We start from the raw sequence: 358 nt of genomic DNA on the forward strand, positions 1-358 counted from the left end.
CAGCGGAGCCAGAAAAGATTACTAAACAGACAGCTTGATTATAAAACGGGATAGCCGGAATAGCGAGGTCAGATCTGAATAACATCATGGTTGTTTAAAAACCCAAGGTCTTGGTCTGACTGCACGTGAACAAGACAAATGGCTATTCTTTAGTTCACACGACTGGAGTTTAATTAAATGATGCGGGGTCTAAAAACAGTTTTAAATGATAACATTTACATTTTATCCAACATTCCCTACTGTTTATTATTTAAAACTAAGTTTTACCATATGCAAACTATAAATTTATGTGGGCATCACGTTTAACTGAAGATTCTATGTGAATGACGTTGAAACCCCCCCCCCCCCCCCCCCCCCC

This window comes from Nematolebias whitei, chromosome 1, assembly GCF_014905685.2.
Source record: "Nematolebias whitei isolate Nwh7 chromosome 1, NemWhi1, whole genome shotgun sequence".
NCBI classification, from domain to species: domain Eukaryota; kingdom Metazoa; phylum Chordata; class Actinopteri; order Cyprinodontiformes; family Rivulidae; genus Nematolebias; species Nematolebias whitei.